Source organism: Mauremys reevesii, linkage group 16, assembly GCF_016161935.1.
Source record: "Mauremys reevesii isolate NIE-2019 linkage group 16, ASM1616193v1, whole genome shotgun sequence".
NCBI lineage: Eukaryota > Metazoa > Chordata > Testudines > Geoemydidae > Mauremys > Mauremys reevesii.
Window position 1 is genome coordinate 3,929,760 of NC_052638.1, and position 23,959 is coordinate 3,953,718.

The 23,959-nt window shown below is 52.9% G+C and overlaps 1 protein-coding gene and 1 long non-coding RNA gene across 2 annotated transcripts in view; one reads left to right on the forward strand and one right to left on the reverse strand.

The window, feature by feature from the left end:
- CALB2 (calbindin 2) overlaps window positions 1–23,959 on the reverse strand; it is a 51,734-nt gene that overhangs the window by 27,500 nt on the left and 275 nt on the right. The window lies entirely within an intron of this gene.
- On the forward strand, window positions 4,020–23,818 carry LOC120384197. The gene is made up of 3 exons (XR_005588666.1): window positions 4,020–4,151; window positions 23,038–23,378; window positions 23,464–23,818. It is a non-coding gene; the product is annotated as an uncharacterized LOC120384197 (long non-coding RNA).

Below are 23,959 nucleotides of genomic sequence, written 5' to 3' on the forward strand. Positions count from 1 at the left end.
TTACACTGGCCAGGCTCCTGACCAGTGCAAATTGCTACAGTTCTGGGGTGCAAGACTGGGGAGCTGGGGGGGATTGGCTGGAGCCTCCCCATTGACGGGTCATGAGTGGCTGGGAGATCATTCATGCAACTCAGTTGGGTGTGTCCCTGCCAGTGGATGGCTGTGTGAGTGCAGGGCCTGTCAGTATCACAGTGTGAGAGACAGCCCAGGGTGGTGGCTTTGGAGGACTCAGCGAGTCCACAGTCCAGGATGCACCTCGGGGACCCCGCCACAGCATGTGATCTCACACAGAGATTCACTAGGTGCCATCCAGCAGAGCAAGACCTAGTCTGCCAGCCTCCCAGGTTAGCCTGTCTGGGCCAGCTACAGCAGCCAAAGCCTTTCCAGAAGCTCAGACCTATAGCCCTAAGCAGGCCTGTGGGCTGTTGTAACCTGCAGCAGTGGGCCAGTCTGTCTTTCTATGGTACTTATATGGCCCCCAATACCATAGTATCTGAGCACCTCACAGTCCATTACCATATTTATCCACATAACACCCTGGGAGGCAGGGAAATGCTATTATCCTATTTTACAAATGGAGCTAAGTGACTTGCACAAGGTCACATGGGAAGTCTGTGGCACAGCACTAGGTCTCCTATGTACTACGCTTCTGCTCTAAGCGCTGAACTATCCGTCCCCCGTACTGAGCGTAACAGGTGGCTGGTGTGTGATGTGATTAGTGTCAAGTTATGATGGAATCCAGTGGATTTGGAACCTCCTCCTCATGTTTGAAAGAATCCCTCCTCTCTCTCCTGGTCTCCAAGCGCTCTTACATTGGGTCGATCTGGGGCCTATGTAGCTTTGTTCCAACCCTGGCTCTGTAGTTAATAGTCTGGCAGCATTTCCATTATAAACTCTCATTTCAGGGGCGTACAGCTCAGCCCCAGCTGCTCGGTCTGGGCTGTGACTTGCTGCACAGGGTGTCAGCCCATCCCCCTACTTCTCTCTTCTTACCAAGACTATGTCTCCACTACCGCAGTAAGTCGACCTACGTCATGCCACCCCAGACACGTGAATAACACAGCGGGAGTCGACGTAGCTTAGGTCGACTTACTGCGGTGTCTACACTACGCTGAGTCGACGGGAGATGCTCTCCCATCGACTTACCTTGCTCCTCTCGTTTGGGGTGGAGTACCAGGGTCGACCGGAGAGCGATCTGCGGTTGATTTGGTGGGTCTTCACTAGACCCACTAAATCAACTCCCAGTGTGTCAGTCGCCAGCGTGTCGATCCGGCTGTAGTGTAGACATGGCCTAAGAGCGTTAACCACGGCCCTTTTTGAAATTGCAGGCGAGAGGGGGAAAAGAAAGATGGGTCCGATTCTGATCCTTCTTAGAAGTCAGGCTACAAAAATGGCTTTGTTAAAAAGAAGAAATGTGGTAAGTGAGTCTCCCACAACTTGATCAGATCATTGCTTATATTCTGAGATTAGACATCAGTCAATGCACGAATAGTAAAAGAAAATCAGCCACTGACTATGCAGCAACTTGTCTTAAAAACGCTTTCATTTGCCTTCTGGTTGTGCATAATGACACCTTATATTGCTCCTTCCTGATGCCTCGAAAGATTGCTGAACCAGAGGAATGATTTCAATCACCACTAAAATGCGGCCACTTCAGGTGTGGAATGTGGCAGTCTGTAGCCATTTTACAATCCATTAAATACAAACCCGAGATATGAAAACAAAGAACCCTCCAGCAACAAGCCCCTCTACAATGGAAACTGGCCCGGCAGAAGGAAACGTAACCAAAATCTCCACAACCCGACTCCCAAGAAGAGGCCAAACATCACTCAGGAAGATGGAGTTTGCAGCATGACCCAAAGGCCAGGCTAGGACTGCTTCAGACACAGGAGGGAGGGAATTCCTAAGTCAATACATGCTCATGGAAAATGCACTGTCAGAAGCACCCTCTTTTCAACTGCTTGGTCACGTCCAATGTTCACAACTGCTGCAGCAGCCTGGCAAAGTGCTAGAGGCCTCCCTCAACTGCTAATAATCCCTAGCTCTGATCTGGCACTGTCCTGCTGTAGCTCCCAAAGCACCTACAAAGGAGGTTAGAATCATTATCCCACGGGGGATGGGGAAACTGAAGCACAGAGAGGGGAAATGACTTGCCTAAGGTCACCCAGCAAGCCAGTGGCAGAGCTGGATAGACCGGAGGTCTCCTGAGTCCCAGTCCAGTGTTCCATCCATTAGATCACCCTGCCTTTGAGATCCCACACTTCGTGGGTCATCACCAACATCTTGCACTCCACTCAGAAACCAACAAGCAGCCACTGCTGATCATGGATGGGTGGGTCTTGCTCACACGCTCAGGGTCTAACTGATGGCCACATGTAGGGTCAGGAAGGAGTTTTCCCTGGGTCAGATTGGCAGTAACCGTGGGGGTTTTCACCTTCCTCTGCAGTGTGTGGGTGCAGGTCACTTGCCAGGATTATGTGGGTGTATCTCACGTAAGCAGTTCTCTGCCCTCCTAGGGGCCTTCTGTTCTCTGCCTGTGGCACATCATAGTCTAGTCTCCTGGGGGCCGTAACACCTTGGTCTCCTTTCGTTGTGTCAGTGGGCCAGTGGCCTGTGCTATACAGGGGTCAGACTGGATGATCTGGTGCTCCCTTCTGGTCTGGAACTCTATAACGGCAAGTACTCCACCTAGCAAGCTGACGGCTGCGTTCTGCATCAGCTTCCACGTGGCGTTAAGGTGGCCATGTAGAGCGTCCACCCTAGAGGCTATAAAGATGTGGATTAGTTTAGGGAGGCAGGATGCAAGTCCCCAAACTGGAATTTGTCCAGCACACTGAGACCCTCATCCCTGCCATGATGCTCGGTCCTTGCCCCTTGCCATCTCATCTGAATGCTGAATACTGACTCGGGTGTTATCAAGCCACAGGCTGGAATGGCCCCATACAACCGCCTGGGTAAATGGCCCTAAACACCATTTGGAATCTTTGCAACTGATGAAGAGAACATCTATGGATGGAAAAAGCTGCCTTAATCCATATTTATCCAACCTCCAGAAATGGCTCAGGAATCTTTCTCATGAAAGAGTCACAACAACCTCTCACCTGGGATATTGAATAGCCTGTATCCTGATGCTCTACATTACAATAATTCTTTGTTAGGAATGGAAGGGTGGGGAGGGAGATAAGATAGGATGCCAGGGTTGAAGCCTAGAGTTACAGGAAGCTTGGCTCAGGTTTGCCAAAAGATTCTTAAAACTGGGCCAAGATTCCAACAACCCTGGGCTGGTGTTAAGTTTTTGGGCGGCAACCATGTCCGATCCTCTGGATTCACTTGTTTTTAATCCCAACTGAGGCAAAACCTTGCTCATTATTCCTCCTCAAGAGGTACCAATGAGAGCTAATGCCTGGAAGTTGAAGCTAGACCAATTCAGACTGGAACAAAGTTGTACGATTTACCAGTGAAGTAACTAATCATGGGAGCAATGTACTGAGGGCCGTGGTGTCCTGTGGGACCTTGGGGAAGGCCCTTAGGCTCTCTGTGCAATGGGGATAATAATGCTTCCCTGCCTGACACAGGTGTTGTGACGATAAAGACATTAAAGATTGCATTGGGCAGCTCAAGGCATGTCACAAAGTGTTATACAGGGAATAGGCATTGTAGCGAGGCGGTGGGATACCCCACAACCCCGCTGAGGGACGAACCACCCCTAACACCAAGGTGGTTGGAGCCACTGGGTCCTGCGCCTGCCCCTCAGAGGTCACAGTGCCGACCTGGAAGTATAAAAGCTCACCGGCAGAGCTCAGTGGAGAACCAGCCGCCGGAGAGACCGGACGTCTGCGACCGAGCTCCCTCTTGGGACAGCAGCAGGCCCCGGCCGGCCGGAGGTTGCATCGGGCCAGCCGAGCCTACCCCTCGCTCGTTACCCCGAGGAGCCGAGCCTGCCCCATGCCAACTACCCCAAGGAGGAGCCGAGCCTGCCCCTTTCCAGCTACCCCGAGGAGGAGCCGAGCCTGCCCCATGCCAACTACCCCGAGGAGGAGCCGAGCCTGCCCCGTGCCAGCTACCCCGAGGAGCAGCTGAGTCTACCCGTTGCTACCTACCCGGAGGAGCTGATGCTGCTCGAGACCGCCGGCGACGCTAGCCCGACCCAGGTACCCTACGAGGGGGAGAGTGGAAGTAGCCCGGGGGCAGCTGACCCCAGTCTGGCTGCAGCACTGCCAGAGTCGATGTCAGTGTGTTGCGGCCAGGATCCCCGCTGACAGCAGCGCGTCTTTGCCGCTGCCAGGGCCCCGGGCTGGGACGCAGTGGAGAGGGAGGGCCTGCGTCCCCCCCGCCACCCACTCCTTGGGTGACAGGCTCCCCCTTGTCCTGGCCTGGAGAGGCTAGGGCTATTGGACTATTGACTCAGCCCCTGCTTAAGGGCCCGAGTCCCTGATTGTTTGCTTGCTGCCCCGCCCTGACCTAGGGCCTGGGCTGCTTTTGAACTATTGACTCAGCCCCTGGTTAAAGGTCTGAGCCCCTAACCGTGTGCTTGCCGCCCCACACTGCCGCAGAGCCCGGACTGGGGTTGAGAGCAAACAGAAGCCTGTGGCCAGCCAGAGAGAATCCAGTTCTGGGAGTTGCTGTCTGACAGAGAGGAGGGAGAGACTGGGGAGCAGTGTAGCCATTCCGCTCAGAGCTTGCTGTCTGCAGCACCTCCTGCTGGTCTCCTTGCACCCCAGACCTGCCTCTTCGCTAGCTCTCCCTCCTTCACAGCTGTCTCTGGGGCAGAATGCAGGGGGTGTCTGCAGAGACAAAAGTGCCCTCGACCTTGGAAGGCAGGGGAGGGGGAGATCAGACAGTGGCTGCAGCTAACTACAAGCTCTCACTGTTTGAATGTAAAGAACACCACACTCCCTGCATGATGTTCTCTTGCTGGATATGACCAAGCTGCAGCTCTCCCCCAGGCAAGTCAGCCCAGCTGCCCACCCAGTGCATGCTGCCCAGCTGCAGGTGAGACCTCCGAGGTGTGCTTGTCCTCCTCGCAGGGCCGGTGCAACCATTTAGTAGGGCGCTAGGATTTGGGGGGCGCCATTTTCTTTGGCAGTGACCGCGGTGACCGGATCTTCGGCCGCCCCGGTCGCCGCCGGCATTTAGGTGGAGGGAGCCGGGGCAGGGAGTGGGGAGGGCCTGCAGTAAGTAGGGGCGGCAGGGGAACTCCCCACCTCAGCTCACGCCTGCCCCGCCTCCTCCCCGAGCACGCCGTGGCTGCTTCACTTCTCCCGCCTCCCAGGTTTGCGGCGCCAATCAGTTTAGGTGCCGCAAGCCTGGGAGGTGGGAGAAGTGAAGCAGCGATGGCGTGCTCGGGGTGCTTGTGCTTATGCGTGGAGCAGGGGTGAGCTGGGGTAGGGGGGTGCCTCAGGGTGGGGGGGTGGGGAGCTGCCGCAAGGGGGGCACCTCAGGGCGGAGGGGGGGAGCTGCCGCGGGGGGCGGCGCCTCAGGGCAGGGGCACGGGGGGCTCAAGGTGGAATTTCGCCTAGGGCACGAAACATCCTTGCACCGGCCCTGCCTCCTCGGAATTATAGCCCAGGCTCCCAGAGTGAGCGGTGGAAGGAGCCAAATGCAGCGACTCATCCAGTCTATTCCCATTCCCTAGGCCACTGTAAGGTAGCAGAGGGCTACAGAAACCCAAAAAAACCCTTTGGCTGGCTGGGATGGTTGGGTCTTGCCTCCAGATGGTGTGATGTGGGGGGGGGGGGTCGGGTCTTGCCCCTGGGGAGTGGATTTGGCGACCAAGCCTGCCCTGTGCAAACCCTGCAGCAGCAGCTCCTGTCCCACAGGACTGGGCACAGCTTCCTGCACCGGCCCGTTGGCTCCCGCCAGTGTCACATGACACACGTGTCCACCCTTGCTGGCCCTAGCGCTGCCAGATCACCTGCCCCAAGCTGGGCTGTGGTGGGCCAAATAAAATGACCTGCCAGGCTGGATGCAGCCCCTGTGCCGCCAATTTCCCACCCCTGCCCTAGGGTGTCCAGCGTTAGCGTTTATAATGCGGTAGCACCCAACAGCCACAGCCTGTGCTAGGGCCTGTACAAATCTACCATAAATTACAGCCCAGGCCCTACAAGGCTTCCATTGCCTGGTCGCTATCTCCGTCCTCACATGGCAGCTCTTGGCTGAACACCTGGCATTGTCTGATCGGCGGGAAGGGGTTTGTGGGACTTACCTACTGCAAAGACTAGGGCCAAGGAGTGAGAAGGGATGTGACTGAGGGATTCAGTTACAAACGGCACAGTGAGAAGTGACCAGTTCCTTCTTTCTCCCATAATGAGAATGGTGGGGGTCGGCAGCTGGAAATGCTTCTCCCTATAGGGTGGAGTTCACGGCTGCGGAAGGCCATTGCGTCAGACGCTATGGCTGGAACTTACCAAGATGATTTTATAAAGAACATCTGCAGGTATTGCAAGCAAAGATAAACCAGTCTCATGGCTCAGGGGCTGGGCATACACTGATTGCTGCTATGGTCAGGAGGAATAATGTCCTCATCCCTCAATCTCCCACAAACTGTACAGGCATCCCTGTGCATCACTGGGAGTTCTTATCTCCCTCTGAGTTCTCTGGCACTGACTGCTTTTGGAAGAAGGTTATTGATGGGCCAGCGGGCTGGTGCCCCAGTGCTTTGTGACATGCTGCAGTAACAGAGACTCACTTGTTAAAATTCCCAAGGAGATCAATAGCTCCTCGTGATAATGGCTGAATTTCCTTAGTTATAGAAAAACAGCCCATACGTTCTTTAGCTAACAGCACAACGTGGTGTTTAGGCTGTGCCAATTTTCTGTAAATATAGACATTCAGTATCTAGCACTAGAACTCTTTGTTTACTTTCTTTTTTTTTATTTTTTTCGTAAAAAGTGAGAGACCGTTTTTACACAATGCATAATTAGCCTGTGGAACTCACTGCTACAAGATATCACTGAGCCAAGAGCTTACCAGGATTCAGAAAGGACTCGGACATTTATATGGCTAGTGAGAACATCTACACTTAGATTAACTAGGAATATACATGCACCAACTCCAGAATAGGGAAGGGCTAGAAGCCTGCGTTGCTTCTGGGGCTAAACCAACACCTCATGGAGGAGTTAATCAGAAACTTCCCTTGAGGGCTGGTCATTAACAAATGTCCACTGGTGGGTCCTGCTATGGCCTCTATTATCTGAGCACCTCACAATGTGAACCAGAGTTGTCCTGGCAGCTTCCCTGGGAGGTAGGGAAGTGCTATTGCCCTCATCTGCCAGATGGGGAAGTGAGGCACAGAGACAGACTAAGGCCCTTCTTCAGGGTCACAGAGGGACCCCCAGCAGAGCAAGGAATCGGACCTGGGTGTGTCCGAGTCGCAGGGATCATTGCTGTTGTGCATGGGGTGGCTGGCACTGCCGCGGCCCCTGCAGGAACTAGCTCGTGGGGCTAGAGGACATCCGTCTCCATGACTGTCATGCTGGCACCTTTCATCCACACAGTGTTCCACTGGACGGCACCCACTAACTCCTTCGGTATCCTCTTGGAGCAATGGATGTTGCCCTGGATTCTCTGCTTGCTGTCTCCTTGTAGATCCCTTGTTTTGCTCCCAGGACCTGCGTCCCCCTTCTCCTTTTGTTTTTCACTAGCTCCTGTGTTCTTGTGACCTCTTTGTTTCCAGGGGCAGAGCCCCACCACACACCGATCAGAAAGGCTGGTACCCTGCACCCGCACATACATCCAAGCAGTGTTCCACTAGCTCCCTTCTTCTCAGGAGAGCGGGCGCTGTCTGGGGGTCTCCGCTTGGTGCCTCGCATTGATGCTCTTCTGTTGTACCCTTGACCCATCTCTGCACTGGTCATTTGTCCCATTAGTTGATCTCTGGGTTTTTCCGGCTCTTCCCCACTCCGAAGTGGGTGGCCCTCCCTCTACTGGAAATCAAAGAGCCCGGAGCCTTTCGCTAGCACTGAAAAGTACTTTGAAAATGCCAGTCCCTTGCTGATCTCCGTTTGGCCACTTGGCTCTGGGCCCTCAATACACAGGGCTGCTCGAGTGGTTTCCTGGAAAGGGCCCCCTCTCTTTGCTGCCCTCCCAGGAAGGGTGCAGGCAAGCCATTGCCAGTCGAGCCTCACGCAGCTTGTGCAGCAGCCTTTCCCCAGTCGCTGGGCAGCCAGGTTGGAAGGGTCAGTGCACAGAGTATGGCTGATGCTTTGGCCCGGGAAGGAGCTGCCGTCTGGCCTGCAAACCATTTACTGGCCTTCTACGCTGCTTCACACTTAAAGCTGGGGTTCCTATGGTAACAGTGCCTTCTCGCTCCCTTAATGAATCCATGCCCAATTAGTTTCCGTTCGGTCTCCCTTCCTTCCTCTCTCTAACTCCAGTGCATCTCTCTGCCATCGCTTTCTAATTGCCAGCTGAAAGGCTCCTGTGCTCGGGCGTTCTCATGCGCAGCAGCGCAAGCGGGGTGAGGCTTCAGCAAAGATTTAATCAAGCGACCGTGGGGCTGCGGCGCTCAGCCAGGAATCCGGGGAGCAGCGATCACTATCGCCTGCCTGCAGCGCCTGCCCCCTTCCTATCCAAGTCGCTACATAAATAGCTGTGCTGCTGACACCCCCTCCGCGCCCCTCCCCCAGCCAGCAGCTGGGCGTGTGAGTGCACCGGGCCCCTAGGAACAGTGAGCAGTGGGATTGTGTCTGCGCTTTCCCAGCACGGTGACTAATGAGGCTTGTCCTGCAGCCATGCCCGGAATGACACACACGTACCAGGCTGGTTTGCGTTGCACAGGGCTGTGCTGGGGCTGGAAGGAGCGCGGACAGATCTGAGCGTCTCTACCCATGCCCTGCCGAGAAGAGGAAGCTGTGACCATATCTTCTCTCGGCTGCACCAAAGGGAAGCCCTGGAGAAGGAAACACCCAGAGGCAAGAGCTAGGGAGACACCTGCTTATCTCCTCCCAACCCCTCACCTTCTTCCTGAAGGTACCGGGCAAATTAGTTGAAACAATAGTAAAGAATAAAATTGTCAGACACATAGAAAAACATAAACTCTTGAGCAATAGTCAACATGGTTTCTGTAAAGGGAAATCGTGTCTTACTAATCTATTAGAGTTCTTTGAAGGGATCAACAAACATGTGGACAAGGGGGATCCGGTGGACATAGTGTACTTAGATTTCCAGAAAGCCTTTGATAAGGTCCCTCACCAAAGGCTCTTACGTAAATTAAGCTGTCATGGGATAAAAGGAAAGGTCCTTTCATGGATTGAGAATTGGTTAAAGGACAGGGAACAAAGGGTAGGAATTAATGGTAAATTCTCAGAATGGAGAGGGGTAACTAGTGGTGTTCCCCAAGGGTCAGTCCTGGGACCAATCCTATTCAATTTATTCATAAATGATCTGGAGAAAGGGGTAAATAGTGAGGTGGCAAAGTTTGCAGATGATACTAAACTACTCAAGATAGTTAAGACCAAAGCAGATTGTGAAGAACTTCAAAAAGATCTCACAAAACTAAGTGATTGGGCAACAAAATGGCAAATGAAATTTAATGTGGATAAATGTAAAGTAATGCACATGGGAAAAAATAACCCCAACTATACATACAACATGATGGGGGCTAATTTAGCTACAACGAGTCAGGAAAAAGATCTTGGAGTTATCGTGGATAGTTCTCTGAAGATGTCCACGCAGTGTGCAGAGGCGGTCAAAAAAGTAAACAGGATGTTAGGAATCATTAAAAAGGGGATAGAGAATAAGACTGAGAATATATTATTGCCCTTATATAAATCCATGGTACGCCCACATCTCGAATACTGTGTACAGATGTGGTCTCCTCACCTCAAAAAAGATATTCTAGCACTAGAAAAGGTTCAGAAAAGAGCAACTAAAATGATTAGGGGTTTAGAGAGGGTCCCCTACGAGGAAAGATTAAAGAGGCTAGGACTCTTCAGTTTGGAAAAGAGAAGACTAAGGGGGGACATGATAGAGGTATATAAAATCATGAGTGATGTTGAGAAAGTGGATAAGGAAAAGTTATTTACTTATTCCCATAATACAAGAACTAGGGGTCACCAAATGAAATTAATAGGCAGCAGGTTTAAAACAAATAAAAGGAAGTTCTTCTTCACGCAGCGCACAGTCAACTTGTGGAACTCCTTACCTGAGGAGGTTGTGAAGGCTAGGACTATAACAATGTTTAAAAGGGGACTGGATAAATTCATGGTGGCTAAGTCCATAAATGGCTATTAGCCAGGATGGGTAAGGAATGGTGTCCCTAGCCTCTGTTCGTCAGAGGATGGAGATGGATGGCAGGAGAGAGATCACTTGATCATTGCCTGTTAGATTCACTCCCTCTGGGGCACCTGGCACTGGCCACTGTCGGCAGACACATACTGGGCTAGATGGACCTTTGGTCTGACCCGGTACGGCCTTTCTTATGTTCTTATGTTATGTTCTTAATTGTTTGGGAATGATTGACTCCTTCGGGTATGTCCGGTTCTGGGCTCGGGCTGGGGCTGTTGGATTGTGATGTAGATGTTCAGGCTGGGACTGAACTCTGCAATGGCAATCGAACAGCCCCTGAGCCCGCGCCCCGCGAGCCCAAGCCTGCTGGCATGGGCCAGCCGTGGGTGTCTAGCTGCAGTGCAGACAGACCCTAAGACTATTAGGGCTTGTAGTCTGTGCCGTGTGTTACTGGAAAGGTCATCTTTCATGCATGCTAAAGTACCAGGTTAGAGTGCTTCCATTCCTGCCTCTCAGAGACCCCAGGGCACTGGGCTAGGCAATTGCTCACCCTGTCGGCTGGTTCCTGTATGTGGGTTTCCATTGTCACCCACCCTTGACCAACAAGAAGCTGGTGGATTTGTCATCATTATGTAAAATCTGTCTAGGTACTTCTATGGGCCACAGCATCTCTGTTTCTGGATTGAGCCTCACAACACCGCCCACCCCATGTTCCCATTTTACAGATGGGAAACTGAGCCACAGAGCGATGCCGTGACCTCCCAAAGATCACACGGGAAATTTGTGGCACCACTAGGACGATAACCTGAGCCCCAGGCCAGTGCTTTAACCAGGACACCATTCGTCATCCTCTTTAGCAATAAAAAATGCAGAGGAGCCCCAAGCACCTTTCAGTTCAGTTAAAGAGCAGCAATTCGTTCACCAACTTGAAAAGAAAAACAAGAAAAGCTCCAAGTCACTGGATTCTCTTTTGCCATGGCCACGTCAGAGCTCTCAGCAAAGCAGGTGGATCTTACTCTCCCACTACTGCACTGTAAATGACCCACAGCCCAGTGTCAGATCGCGTCAGATGTTTCACCCATAGGGTTATTTAGTTGTTCCCCATGGACAGACATGGTAGTTCAGATTCTGCTCTTCATGGACCTCAACTAAGTGGCACAGTCCAGAATTTTGGTCTCCTTGCTAGAGTACGTATTTGGCCCCCATTACAGCATCTGAGCCCCACAGTCCCTCATGTGAGGTAGGGCTCTGCTATTATCTGCATTTTACAGAGAGGAAACTGAGGCACAGAGACACTAGATGAATTTCCTACGGTCACACAAGGAGTCTGTGGCAGAGCAGACAATTGAACTCTGTTCTCTAGCTACTTCCATAACCCCTGGGCCAACCTCCATTTCCTGTGCATCCCTCCGTCTGTGTCACCACAGAGCCAAGAATTGCATGCAGTGCACTGCAAGCCTGGGGAGTCGATCTGGTTTTAGTGACTACATTTTGCACTGTGAGTTCTGTACCCAGCTAGTTCACATTCCTGCAGGATTCAGCTATCCACAGTGACTGTCAAAGGTGAGAGTGGCTGACAAGTGGACTCATGCTGGCGGCAGCCAGGCACAGAGCTTTACGGCCTGTTTATTTGGAGTGAGAAGAACCTTGCCCTGGTATCTATGCCCAGTGAGAAGAGAGGCGGGAGAGCTTGGTGGAGATAGCTGTGGCTATTTATTTCAGAGCCATCACTTTGAGTCCACCCAGTTCTGACATCAGATGAGTTTCATCTAACCTGACCGACTATAGATCACAGACCTCCAACACCCGCACACTAAACCCAGCCCTGGAAATGAGACCAAAGTAAATGAGATGTTCGAGCTTCAGCAGTTAGCTGCTGCACTGTCCCACTGCCCTGGCCTCTGCTTAGGAGCCCAGACAGAGGAGAGGTAGATGGTTATTGACACTGTCCCACAGTGTTCTGAGGTCTGAGTGGGCATAGCCAGAGGGGCAGCAGATTTATCCACAGTCACTGGCTCTCAGCTGGGTCCCAAGAAGCCCGGTGCTTCAGTGCGGCCGTTCTTTTCCATATCAGCTGAGACAGCCTTCAAGCCAGTGAGCACAAAATAGAAGTGAATGAATGAATAGACATAGGAGCGGCAGTGACATTCACAAGGATAGACACAGCCAGCATAATCAACCCTGCTGCACTTGGGAGCGCAATGGTCAGTGATTTATTGGTGAATGTCCTCAGCAGGCAATGGTCCAGACCAGGGCTACAGGCTGAGCGAAATGAATGTGCTGCAATGTATTTATAGGTGGTTGTCACACCAAGAGGAAGGGGGTGGAAGTTGGGGGAAAATACACCTCTATCCCCGATATCACGCCACCTGCTATAACACGGATTCGGATATAACGCGGTAAAGCATCCCTCGGGGGGAGGGGGGGCTGTGCACTCCGGCGGATCAAAGCAAGTTCGATATCACGTGGTTTCATCTATAACGCGGTAAGATTTTTGGCTCCCGAGGACAGCGTTGTATCGGGGTAGAGGTGTACATTTCCCAGCTAGGAAATTCCCTTCATGAAAAAAATCTGTACAGCTGAGCAGCAGCCATGGACAAAAACCATTGAGCACACCCTCTTGGAACCTCACGATCACGGCAGGCTAGAACTCTGATGCTCCTATCACCGACAGCACAGGCACCTGCTATTAGAGCCCAATGAAAATCCCCTCTAAGCATAAGTAATGTAGGGTTGATGGCACACAACTGAGCAGTTCTGATTGCTGCCAGTAGAAGGCAGTCATGCACATATAAACCAGTTCATTACAACAGCTTTATGGGAAATGTAGGATGGTCCAGTGATCATGGCGCCAGCCTGGGACTCCACAGAGCCTGGTCCAATGCCTTGCTCTGTCATAGACTTCTTGTGTGACCTTGGTCAAGTCACTTAGTCTCCTGTGCCTCAGCTTCCCATCCATAAAATAGGGTGACTAGTACTTCCCTGTGGGACTGGGGTGCTGTGAGGATAAATACACTGTGAGGTACTCAGATACTAGAGTAACAGGGCCATGTGAGTCCCTGAAATACCGGAAGCTTCTTTCTCTAAAGCTTCTGGTGCTGTGGACAGAACCCAATGGGCCAGTGGTCTTTTGGGTGATGGCAGTTTCTAAGTTGATCTGTTCCCTTGTTTCAATAGTTTGAGCGATGGCTGCTTGGGAGTCGAGGGGTGCACAGGACAATGGCTGTCAATGGCTTTCCCCTTGTGTCTGAGCCGCAGGGAGCCCAGCCAAGCCTGGCTCACATCTTTTTAAAATGCTGATTTTTATACAATTTTCCCCTTTGTTGGCAAGAAGCGAGCGTGGCTCTTTCCAGCTCTGGCTGGGCTCTTTGATGCGATAGTAATGGGCTGAACAGTCCTTGTTAAACAGCCTCTTTGCAAACATAAAGGATTTAGCTGCTGCTTTTCTGTGGGTCTCACTGCAGCTGTCTACACTAGGGACGTTTCCCCTTCCAGTCGCCCCACCATTGCAGTCACTGGGGAAGTCCAGCATGCTAGCGATGATGGGAGCCTTCGTACCACCGTGCTGGCTAATCCTGCCCAGAGCAAGTAGAGATGGCACGGTGGGTAAAATGCCAGAGGCCATCTACACTAGCTGCCCTTTGTTGCAACAGACTCACTGTTTGCAGAGTTAGCAGAGGCGGCTCCAGGCCCCAGCAAGCCAAGCGCGTGCCTGGGACGGCAAGCCGCAGGGGGCGCTCTGCCGGCGCCACGAGGGCGGCAGGTAGGCTGCCTTCAGCGGCTTGCCTGCGGAGGGTCCGCTTGTCCTGCTTGCCGTGCTTGGGGCGGCAAAATGCCTAGAGCCGCCCCTGAGAGTTAGCAAGGGTGGGAAATGCGAAGGCTCTAGTGTAGACATGGCCTGTACATGAATTAATGGCTGGATCAATTTATCCTCAGCTCAGCGGGCCAGGTGCAGCACCTCTGACTTCACTGGCCACCTTATGCTGTCCGTCTCCACAGCCGTGTTTCTGGCAGCAGCTTGTGCTGCTCCTCTGACCCACTTCTGGCCAGCATGACAGACCCGTATCTATGCTGCTGCTGTCCTGCCTCTCAGCTGGAGAAGAGCTGTGGTTGGGTGGCTGTACCTCATGCTCTGCCTAATCGTGTTTTGTACCCGTCAACAGCACTGAGTTGGGTGGACGGTGCCTGGCTTTTCATGTCCTGGGGACCTCCTGTCCTGGCTAATGTCCCAGATATATTGGCAGGCAGAGGAGTGTCCCCTAACCTCTCTGAGCAAAGCATGGCAGGCTCAGTGTTCTCTGCTCCCTGGCTCCTCAGCCCCAGGGAAACAAGGACCAGATTTTCACAAGAGCTCTGCACCCAATGGACACCCCGTGAAAATCCAGGTCAGGCCCACCAGGATGCTATTCCTTCCTTTGCTGGAGGGAAAGGGAAGGCAGGGGGCAGAGGGGCTGGGGCACTTATCTCTCTCTCCCTTTTCTTGCAAGCTCCTGTCGAATTTGAATCAATCCGGCAGACGGGGTTTAACCGAACACTCACCACAGGACGGCTGCGTCCAGCTACATGCCCATGGACACATCCCTTTTCCTGTACACACCACAGGGCTGCACACCCAGAAGGAAAACCAGCTCCCCCCAGTTCAGCGTAGGATTCATGTAGCGATAGCCCCAGTCTTCCAACATGGAGATGGCAGCTCCAGCTCTTACTGCTAGATGCTTTGAGGCAGCTACATTTTAAACAGAATTTTTGTCTGTCAACAAATAATCACTTGCTGGTTATCTTACGGGGCGGGGGGGGGGGCAGTAAAACCACACGGGACAGTGCCTCAGCAGTCAGGATACCGGAGCTTCCAAGTTATTGGGCATGATGCAGGACTCGCTGGGCAAGGTTCTCCGACCAGTGACGCTGCGCGTTAGGGTCCATTCTGGCCTTCACGTCCATGAAGGGACCCAGGCACCACTGCCTCTTAGTAACCCTCCGAACTGGCAAAGAAAGCAGAGGGTGGGGAGGCTGTAACTGATGGAGAAAGCCAGCAGGGGAAAAACACAGTCCCCATTAGCCAGGTCTTATCTCAAGGCTTAATTCTTCTAAACTAAACTTCCCCAGTGTCGGGTTCAGCCCGGCCCCGTGAGCCGTGAGCATGACCCTACCCTGGCACTGCTCAGACTCCTCCTCCAGCACCTGCCCACTGAGCTCAACTTAACCCTTTGCTCACCAGGAAGTGACCACATTTTGGCCAGTGCTGTCAGTGCCGTGCCTGGCTATCACGGAGAGGAAGCAGGGATGCTACATGGTGTGTCCTTTGCCCTTGGAGTCTGCAGTAGGACTCTAGGGCAGGCACACTGGGAATGGGTTGTAGCCCTCTGTAATGGAGCACCGCGCCCTCCCGCCCCATTTGGTGCACCCCGCAGCATATGGGACCAGCAGCAGGCAGCAGGGGGGGCAGCGGCCGGGCGCAGCGCGGGCGGGGGCTGGGGGGGGGGCTGGGGGGCTCGCGGCTTGGCCCCCGGCTGCCTGCGGCGCGCTGCCGGACCGGGGGCGGCCGGAGCGGCGCTGCGCGCGCGCGCGGCGCGCCCCGGCGGTCCGCGCTTCCAGCTCCCCCGCGGCGCTGCGCGGCCCGCGCGCGCAGGTCGCCCCCCGCCGGGCCCTGACCTGCCGCAGGCATGCCGGGGGAGCCAAGAGCCAAATGCCGCCTCCCCCCCAGCCGCGGAAGAGGGGAGGGGGGACGCGCCGGGGGGGGGAGGGGCGCGCGCGGCGCAGCGCTGCTTGGGGCAGCCTACTTTGTAGAGCCGCCCCTGGCAGCAGGGCAACTGGCCACACCTCCACGGTAAACTGCCTGGCATTGTGCCTCCGAGCACTTGAGTACTGGGGAGACTCCTGCCCGGCAATGGGGCCAAAACCCCTCCCTCTGCCCTCTCTTGACACTAGCACGTCCAGGCAGCCCCAGGCAAGGCTGGGGGTTTCCAGTTCGAGGGAACTTAATTTAGGTAAAAACACACACAAGCTGCTTTTCAAGGTAAGAGGAAATCATAGAATCATAGAATCTCAGGGTTGGAAGGGACCTCAGGAGGGATCTAGTCCAACCCCCTGCTCAAAGCAGGACCAAACCCAACTAAATCATCCCAGCCAGGGCTTTGTCAAGCCTGACCTTAAAAACCTCTAAGGAAGGAGATTCCACCACCTCCCTAGGTAACCCATTCCAGTGCTTCACCACCCTCCTAGTGAAAAAGTTTTTCCTAATGTCCAACCTAAACCTCCCCCACTGCAACTTGAGACCATTACTCCTTGTTCTGTCATCTGCTACCACTGAGAACAGTCTAGATCCATCCTCTTTGGAACCCCCTTTCAGGTAGTTGAAAGCAGCTATCAAATCCCCCCTCATTCTTCTCTTCTGCAGGCTAAACAATCCCAGTTCCCTCAGCCTCTCCTCATAAGTCATGTGCTCCAGCCCCCTAATCATTTTTGTTGCCCTCCGCTGGACTCTCTCCAATTTATCCACATCCTTCTTGTAGTGTGGGGCCCAAAACTGGACACAGTACTCCAAATGAGGCCTCCCCAGTGCTGAATAGAGGGGAATGATCACATCCCTCGATCTGCTGGAAATGCCCCTACTTATACAACCCAAAATGCCATTAGCCTTCTTGGCAACAAGGGCACACTGTTGACTCATATTCAGCTTTTCGTCCACCCTAACCCCTAGGTCCTTTTCTGCAGAACTGCTGCCCAGCCATTCGGTCCCTAGTCTGTAGCAGTGCATGGGATTCTTCCGTCCTAAGTGCAGGACTCTGCACTTGTCCTTGTTGAACCTCATCATATTTCTTTTGGCCCAATCCTCTAATTTGTCTAGGTCCCTCTGTATCCTATCCCTACCCTCCAGCGTATCAACCACTCCTCCCAGTTTAGTGTCATCTGCAAACTTGCTGAGGGTGCAGTCCACACCATCCTCCAGATCGTTAATGAAGATATTGAACAAAACCGGCCCCAGCACCGACCCTTGGGGCACCCCACTTGATACCGGCTGCCAACTAGACATGGAACCATTGATCACTACCCGTTGAGCCCGAAATGGGACAGTCTCCCAGGAGCAAGGAATCTGCCAGCTCCCAGAGGTGTCCTGGCCTTTCCATGCCAGTGTGCTGCCTGCCTAAGCCAGTATTTCAGAGGGGTGAGGACCCGGGAGGCTGCAGGGTTGCTCCTAACAGACTGGGCTCTTGTACCAGAGTTGGGCAGGCTACCAAGGCTCCTTCTCAGACTGCGACACCGGAGATGTGTCTCCCATAAGATCCTTTAACGCCCTGCCAGGAATCACACCTTGCTAGGCTCACAACTATGTTACACACGGCACCACCTAGTGTCTGAACAATACAACACCGTGTAGCATTCCATTGCATCCTGCGCAAGACAAGAGCTCCATGAATAAAGAGCTGCCAAGCAGGAACCATTTGCAGTGCTCACCATTTATTGGTCCAAGAAAACCTATGAGCAATGCTGGATACTGGCATATTACCATATTAACTACCGATGTACAGATAGCTCTTCTGCAGCAATCTTCCAGCCCTGGGAAAGGTGAATGGGAGCCTCATTCGGCCCCAGGGCCGCCCAGAGGATTCAGGGGGCCTGGGGCAAAGCAATTTTGGGAGCCCCTTCCATAAAAAAAAAGTTACAATACTCTAGAATACTATATTCTTGTGGGGGGCCCCGTGGGGCCCGGGGCAAATTGCCCCACTTCCCCCCCCCCACCCCGGGTGGCCCTGTTTGGCCCCAGGGCAGTGCAGGCCTGTTCTAAAGCCCACTGGACCCATTGGAAAGAATCCTGTTGGCTTCACGGGATTTGACTCAGTCCGTGCATGAGTAACTAACTGAAGTCAGGTTTCAGTGGCAGCCGTGTTAGTCTGTATCAGCAAAAACAACGAGGAGTCCGGTGGCACCTTAGAGACTAGCACGTCTATTTGGGCATAAGTTTTCGTGGGCTAAATCTTGTATCTTCCAAAGGAGAAATGGAGGCCTAGGAGCAGAGGAGTTTGTAGCTGATGTTGAGACCTGGGAAATCAGAAAGAGCGAGATGGGGACTGAGTAGAAGAGGCAAGAGACACAGGCAGAGGAAGAAAGCGTGGGAGAGAGAAAAGCCAACTAGAAATTGACACATCTGTAAGACATAAGGAGTGAATGAGGGGAAAGGATGAAATGACAGAGAGAGAGAAAACTCAAAGAAGACCAGCGAGCTGGATTTTGCTTGGCGCTAATGCGCCTCATGTTTTAATTGCATTTCCCTGGCCATTAGACTCAATCCCTTGGCTGCCTCTAGCCTGAAAATCTTCAACTCCGCTGGGGCTGAGAAATCATTTTAACTGGGTGCAGAAGTAAACAAGGTGCATCGACCTGCCAGACACCCGTGCTGCGTGCTGACCTGTCGGGTAACCTCTGCCATTCTCATTTGCAAGTACGGCCCCCTCCAAGGGCCCAACAGATGGGTTAATATTTTCATTTGTATGTGCTGCCACTGTCAAGGAGAGAAATGACCGAAATACAGCAGCTCTGCACTCCAGTGGTGCACTGAGCATGCTTCCCTTGGGGCCTACTGTGTGGCAGATGGCAGAGACAGCACATTTCCCAAATCCCTCGGTAGAACCCCCAGACCCTGCCATACAGGGTGAAATCTCTGGCCTGTGTGCTGCAGGAGGGCAGGCTGGACTGGCACAACAGTCCCCTCTGGTCTTTGGGTCTTTGAGACTTAGTGGGGAAAATCCTTACTAATGTAAATTAAGACAGTTTCAGTCCCAGCTGTACCCCTTGCAGGGCCGGCTTTAGGAAGTGCGGGGCCCAATTCAAACATTTTTGGCGGGGCCCCGGCAGGGATGACTTAAAAAAAAACACATGTAAAAAAGCCTTTCATTTCTTAGCAACCGGTTCCCTATAAAAAGTTCGGATTTAAGGGATGTGCCACAGTATGTATTTTTTGTAGCAATAGTGTTACCATACGGCCGTATTTTCCTCCCGGATGATGATTTAAGAACCAAAAAGCCTGAAATGTCCGGGAAAATACGGATGTATGTTAACCCGACCTAAAGTTCTTTTTTAAAAAGCTGGGCCTGAACTAGAACTGAGCTCCGCTTCACATGTGTGGGCCCCCCCCCACTCCCTGGGGGTGTGCTAGGGTGACCAGATGTCCCAATTTTATAGGGACAGTCCCGATTTTTGGGTCTTTTTCTTACCTAGGATCCTATTACCCCCCGCCCCCTGTCCCGGTTTTTCACACTTGCTGTCTGGTCACTCTAGGGTGTGCACAGGTGTGGGTCCCAGCTGCTCCCTGCCCCCCCCATTGAAGCAGGTGTGCAGGGTTACTGCCCTGGGAACTGCAGGGCACCAGTGGACATGGGGCTGGCTGGAGGCAGGGCAGGGGCTGACTGGAGGTAGGGTCTGGCTGCAGGCAGGGCAAGGGGTGTGGGGCTGGCTGGAGACAGGGGTGTGTGGGGTGGGCTGGCTGGCTTCAGGCAGGGCCGCAGGGGGGTGCGGCAGGGGTTGGCAGGGCTGGAGACAGAGAAGTGCGGGACTGGCTGGCTTCAGGCAGGGGGGTGCGGCAGGGGTTGGCTGGAGACAGGGCAGGGGGTATGGCAGGGGCTGGTGCGGGCAGGGCAGGGGGTGCGGCAGGGGCTGGCTGGAGATGGGCTGGCTGCGGGCAGGGGGTGCGGGGCTGGCTGGAGACAGGGGCTGGCTGTGGGCAGGGGGTGTGGGGCTGGCTGCGGGCAGGGGGTGCGGGTACAGGGGGTACAGCCCACCCTGTACAGTGAATGCCCCCTCCTTCCTCCCCCACCGTGGTAGTAGCAGCGGTCCGGGGCTCGGGGGCTATTTAAAGGGCCCGGGGCTCCCCTGCTTCCACCTAAATAGCCGAGGGAGCCCTGGGGAAGTGGTGCGGCTTCGGCGGCTATTTAAAGGACTGGGGTGGCAGAGGCAGCTGAAGCCCCGGCCCTTTAAATAGCCCCCGGAGCCCCCCGCTACCCCAGGGCTCCCTCGGCTATTTAAAGAGCCCGGGGCTCCCCTGCTTCTACTGCGCTGGCCCTTTAAATAGCTGAGGGAGCCCTGGGGAAGCAGTGGGGCTCCGGGGGGTATTTAAAGGGCTGGGGCGGTAGAAGCAACGGGAGCCCCAGACTTTTTAAATAGCCCCCAGAGCCCCGCAGCCCTACCCCAGGGCTCCAGCGTGGGGCTCTGGTGGCAATTTAAAGGGCCTGAGGCTCCAGTCCCTGCTGGGAGTCCCAGGCCCTTTAAATTGCCCCCTGGGGAAGCTGGGCCACCTCGGTACGGCTCCCTGGCTCTTGCCGGTACGGTGCACTGGGGCTTGGGCGCGGGGCCCCCTTGGGGCGGGGCCTGATTCAGGGGAATTGGTTGAATTGGCCTAAAGCCGGCCCTGACTCCTTGCTTCTGATGTTGAGGAGGAAAGTGGGTGAGGGGATGCTGCTGCGGTGGGAACTGGAGTTGTTAAAGCCCAGCCTCTTGCAGCATTCAGGGCGCTGGTTGGAAAAGTGATTGACCAGAAATGACTTTGTGACATTCCACATTGAATCTCTCAGCGAATGCTGATCACATCTGTTCAGTTTATAAATCAAAAGAAGGCAGAGGAGGGCAAATCCTGTTCTTGGTGGCAGTGGTGTAAATCCAAATCAAACCACTAGTTTCAGTGACGTTACTCCAAGTTTATACTGATGTAACTAGGAACAGAATTTGCCATGATTTTTCTCATACCCGGCGGCACGGAAACCTCCAGCTGGGTTCTCTCTGCCTCTTCCGTCACTGCTGATAATAAAGTTTCTGCAGCCAGAACTCAGCTCACGGTTTTGGACCAGAATCGAGTTGGTACTGTTAGATGTTAACGAGAACCCAGGGTCTCTCCCCTAGCTGCAGGGACTGCCAGTGCAAAGAGCTCCGCGGTTATTTTAGCTCAACCAGCAATGATTCTTTGAATTGCTTTGCACTCAACATCCAGCATATTTTTCCCGACTGTCTGATTTTAAAATAATCACAAGTGCTTTCAAACTGAGATAGAAACTAATGTGGGCAGATTTTGAAAGCAAATGAACCCAAGCCACTACCTTCTGTAAATGCTTCGCAAGCTCACTTTTGCTGTTTGTTTACCCAGGCTTGTTGGGTTGTGGAGTGAGAGGCTAGTGTTTCTTAAGCAGGTGGCTTTGTTTAATTGGTCTCTGCAATGCCCTGAAGGGAGAGATGATAATCAGGAGAGGTTTCCTTCACAGGTGTTGGTGAGATGAAGGGTGGAGAAGGGAGGGGGAAGAGAAGGGCCCCAAGGACAAGGCTGAAAACAAAAAATGATGATTAGGCTGAACAAAGCTTGAGCTACAGATGGAAAGAGATGGAGATAAAGGTGGCTGGGACACTCCCATGGAATCTTTGTTCTATCCTTGGCTCTTACTTAATTCCTATTTCACTGCTGCCACTGACTCCTCTCCCTTGTTCCTGGGCTTGCTGTTCACCTTGGTTCTTGCTACAGGATTTTAAACCTTCTTGTATTTTCCCTTCCCCAGTTTATGACCCCAAGTGCCTAGAGGCTCCCTGGACTCACAAGCAAAGACCCCTCCACGATCATTCCCTAGTGCCTCTTCCCCCCTAGACTCAGCTTCACCTTCTCACCCCAGCTTTACCAAGCTGCGGAGTTTCTGCTGGAGATGGGCTAAACTGGGATCATCTGGAGTCCCTCCAGATTCAGGGGTGTTTCAATTTGGAGCTTTGCTTCGGGCGCTTCTCGCCTTCTGCTCTAATTGCTGTCAAAGTGTGATGCAATGGCAAGGACATGGCTAATGCTAAGCTAGCATGACAATGATAATTGGCAGCCATGCCAAATAAGTGCCCCCCGGTCTCCTGGGAAGTCCTCTGCTCTCCTGCCCTATCCATATGTACTGATTCACTCAAAAATTGCAGTTTACACATCAACACCCTGTTTACTCAGACTGTGTGTGTTATTAGATGTTCCAGATGTATCAGGACTGATGTCTTAACCCCTCCACAAATACAAGGCTCCCCACCAGTCTGTTCCAATTAGCAAATACTTCTAGAGATGAAAGCTCTACAAGGAGATTTCTGAGGAGAGTTTAAGTAGCTGAGCACCAGGTCATTGCATCTTGGTGACCTGCACACCCATCACACTGATGCTGTGCATGGAACTCCCTGCCTTTTGCTAGTGTTCCAGCTTATTCCTGCGGGAATCCGAGTCTTTCTCCCGCTTCACGGCTGCTGTTTCCTTCTGATGGAAGCTACAGATCCATGTCCCAGGAAAGCCCTTCAGCACCTTTAGCCTGTGAGGTGGGGAGGCTTGAAACTAATAAGTTGTTTATTTATTGTAAACACTCAGGCAGCCTGTACATCAGTGCTCCCGCTCCCCTGTGAATGAATGTCCTGGAGTCCTGGAAACTTAAGATTCCTCCTGCTCTGTATGGGGAATTCCATTAAATAAATTATATAATGGAATTCCCACCAAGGACATTCCTTTTGTGCAGGATGGGTGGGATGTCAAGGTTTCAGGAGCAGGTAAATGGACAGATTACAAGGGTCTGCAAGTGGCTATGATTCAGCGCTGGCTTACCTGGCTAACTACCCCTTGATAGCAGTTGTCAGTGACAGAGAAGCTGGGCACTTTGAAATACCAGCTGTATAGAGACCCTTCTGCACAGCCAAGCTCACTCTCTGTTTCAAGAGGGACACGGAGAGGAAGTAAGGGGATCAGACATGCACAGGGGGTTTCCTTCTGCTCCACCAAAGCCGTGCTCACATTAGGACAGATTTAAAGCCAATTTTCATTTTCAGGTTGCATTGGTATCTCTGGGCTCAGATGGCTTCAAAACCAGATGGCAAGTGAAGTTTTTGCAGTTTTGACCCAACAGCTGACTGAAAGGACACAACAGACACCCCTAAACCTTCACCTAGGAGATGGTGCTGGCTGTCATGCCTGCAGACAGCTCACCCCATTCTAGCATACCCCTACCTGCTCAGCCATCCGCTCAGCGTAGCTTGCTACCAGAGTAACCATCCACATTCCATCCCCTCTGCTACCGCACAGAGGACAAAAGCTACAGAACTGACCAAAGATCTGGACTCTTCACATAGAGATTTAAGACTCGGCTCAAATTCAAGCCAGGTGCAAACAGGTACAACACCACTGACTTCAGCTAAATTATGCTGGGTTACCCCAGGTTTAATTTCAGTCTAAGTGTCACTTTTATTCCTCATCAGATCTGGACCCTGCTGAACATCAAACAGAACCAGCGGAAGGAGGATTACTGGGCTGCCTGACCTGGAATACAGAACAGCACCACAAGGGATTGGAGTTAAGATCGGGGGAGTCCAGCAAGCAAGAACTATTGGGGCAACAAAGCAAAATACTAGCCAGCTCCATATTTTAAAAGGCAGCTGCGTGGTTCCCACAAGGGCACAGTCTTGGCACAAGCAAATCCAGACCCAGCACGTTACAGTGATAGGAGTTCATCCTGTGCAGCTTAGGATGCTGGCGGCAGTGTCATGCCAAACAGAGCAGACGGGCCGGGAGACGACTAGGTGCAATGCCTAGTGCCCGGGTCTCCTAGCTGGAGCTGTGTCCATTGAAAAAGTTTCCTCCAATTAATAACAATAAAAAGCCCCTTAAAATGTGCAGTTAGGAAAAGTTTTTTTACAGATGTCCCACTAGAACAATATACATTTCCAAAGCCCAAATGCAACAGCTCTGACTCTA